The sequence below is a fragment of the Calonectris borealis genome, unplaced genomic scaffold (assembly GCF_964195595.1).
Source record: "Calonectris borealis unplaced genomic scaffold, bCalBor7.hap1.2 HAP1_SCAFFOLD_194, whole genome shotgun sequence".
Lineage (NCBI taxonomy): Eukaryota > Metazoa > Chordata > Aves > Procellariiformes > Procellariidae > Calonectris > Calonectris borealis.
The window spans coordinates 20,001-22,500 of record NW_027441579.1 but is presented as its reverse complement, the minus strand read 5'-3'; positions in this window follow the sequence as shown (position 1 = coordinate 22,500).

The window sequence follows — 2,500 nt, the reverse complement described above, 5'->3', positions numbered from 1 at the left end:
ACCCGCTTAAATCTCGAATCACCCCCCCGGTTCCCCACCTCCCCACACACCCCCCGGACGGGAGACGGCGGCAGCCCGGTCCAGCCGGACCCGGAGCACGGAGGGGCCGTCAGGTCTACCCGGCTCCGGGGCCGGCGGCGGCCGTCAGGTCTACCCGGCTCCGGGGCCGCCGGCGGCCGTCAGGTCTACCCGGCTCCGGGGCCGGCGGCGGCCGTCAGGTCTACCCGGCTCCGGGGCCGGCGGCGGCCGTCAGGTCTACCCGGCTCCGGGGCCGGCGGCGGCCGTCAGGTCTACCCGGCTCCGGGGCCGGCGGCGGCCGTCAGGTCTACCCGGCTCCGGGGCCGGCGGCGGCCGTCAGGTCTACCCGGCTCCGGGGCCGGCGGCGGCCGTCAGGTCTACCCGGCTCCGGGGCCGCCGGCGGCCGTCAGGTCTACCCGGCTCCGGGGCCGGCGGCGGCCGTCAGGTCTACCCGGCTCCGGGCCAGGCGGCGGCCGTCAGGTCTACCCGGCTCCGGGCCAGGCGGCGGCCGTCAGGTCTACCCGGCTCCGGGGCCGCCGGCGGCCGTCAGGTCTACCCGGCTCCGGGGCCGGCGGCGGCCGTCAGGTCTACCCGGCTCCGGGGCCGGCGGCGGCCGTCAGGTCTACCCGGCTCCGGGGCCGGCGGCGGCCGTCAGGTCTACCCGGCTCCGGGGCCGGCGGCGGCCGTCAGGTCTACCCGGCTCCGGGGCCGGCGGCGGCCGTCAGGTCTACCCGGCTCCGGGGCCGCCGGCGGCCGTCAGGTCTACCCGGCTCCGGGGCCGCCGGCGGCCGTCAGGTCTACCCGGCTCCGGGGCCGGCGGCGGCCGTCAGGTCTACCCGGCTCCGGGGCCGCCGGCGGCCGTCAGGTCTACCCGGCTCCGGGGCCGGCGGCGGCCGTCAGGTCTACCCGGCTCCGGGGCCGCCGGCGGCCGTCAGGTCTACCCGGCTCCGGGGCCGGCGGCGGCCGTCAGGTCTACCCGGCTCCGGGGCCGCCGGCGGCCGTCAGGTCTACCCGGCTCCGGGGCCGCCGGCGGCCGTCAGGTCTACCCGGCTCCGGGGCCGCCGGCGGCCGTCAGGTCTACCCGGCTCCGGGCCAGGCGGCGGCCGTCAGGTCTACCCGGCTCCGGGGCCGGCGGCGGCCGTCAGGTCTACCCGGCTCCGGGGCCGGCGGCGGCCGTCAGGTCTACCCGGCTCCGGGCCCGGCGGCGGCCGTCAGGTCTACCCGGCTCCGGGCCCGGCGGCGGCCGTCATGTCTACCCGGCTCCGGGCTCGGCGGCGGCCGTCAGGTCTACCCCTTTTCGGAGCCCGTGGGGCCGCCTGCGGTACCCGGCGACCGCGGGTTGTTGGTTGCGTAGCGTCCGGCGATAAGGGCGGCCAAGTCTACCCGGCTCCGGCGGGACTTGGTCGCCTTGCCGGGGCCGAGGGGTAGACGTGTTGTCCCCGCTGCTTCGTCGGAGCTGCCGAAGGGGTCGCTGTTTTTCGCTGCCTCCAGTTACGTCATCGTAAAAGTCGGCGTGGTTGGCGCGCCTCCCCGGTGCGCAGAGGCGCCGCTCTTGGAGCTTGCCGGCGGCGGGGACGTGCCGGTCCGTACTATAGGAGCGAGCCGTGACTCGTCTCCAGAGCAGCGCTCGTCAGCGGCTGCAAGGCCCGCGGTTCTGCCAGCAAAGTGGGGTGCTCGGCGGCCGTCGTGGCGGTTCCCTCGGTGGTCCGGCCCAGCTTCCAGTCTCTTCGGTCCGGCCATCTCCCAGCGCTTGCCCGACAAGCCAGCCCAGCGTGTCCGAGGGGTCGGGAGCTGCGGAGAGCCGGAGCCGGCGGCCGGCTCCGGCGGCCGTTGCCGACCGGCACGAGGCATAAGGCCGGATCCCGCAGGGCAGGGCAAAGACTCGAACGCACCCAGCCGGGGCCCAGTGATGGTGAAGGTCACTGCCGGAGGCAGACGGCCGGGGGGCGTCGAGCCTGCCGCGGCTTACTCCCGGCTCCAGAGGGCCCGGTTGGTGGGACGACCGAGGTTGGCGGCACCTCGTCCCTTTGTGCCAGCCTTAAGCTGGAGCCCGCGAAGCGGGCGGAGAGAGCGGCGGCCGGCTCCCGGCCAGCCGAACGCAGACGGCCGGGGGGTGCCGAGCCTGCCGCGGCTTCCCCCCCCCGGCCCCCCGAGGGCCCAACTGACGGCGCAGGCGGGGCGGCGGCGTCCCGTTTTCACCGGTGCGAGCCCTCCGCGGGCAGCTGGTGGTGTCAGGCGGGCCCGGTGACGGGACTGCGGCGTGCAGGCGAGGCGGCGGCGCCTCGTCCTCGTTTCCCCCGGGAGAAGCGGTTCCCCGCGGGGCAGGGCAAAGACCGGCGGCCGGTGGCGGTCGCCGGCACTCGAACGCTGGAAGGCCGGGGGAGCCGAGCCTCCCTCGGCCCCGGGGGGCCCGATGATGGCAAAGGCGGGTGCTGGCACCGTTCCGGGGCAGAGGTGCCCGCGAGTGCCCAGCCCACCAGGG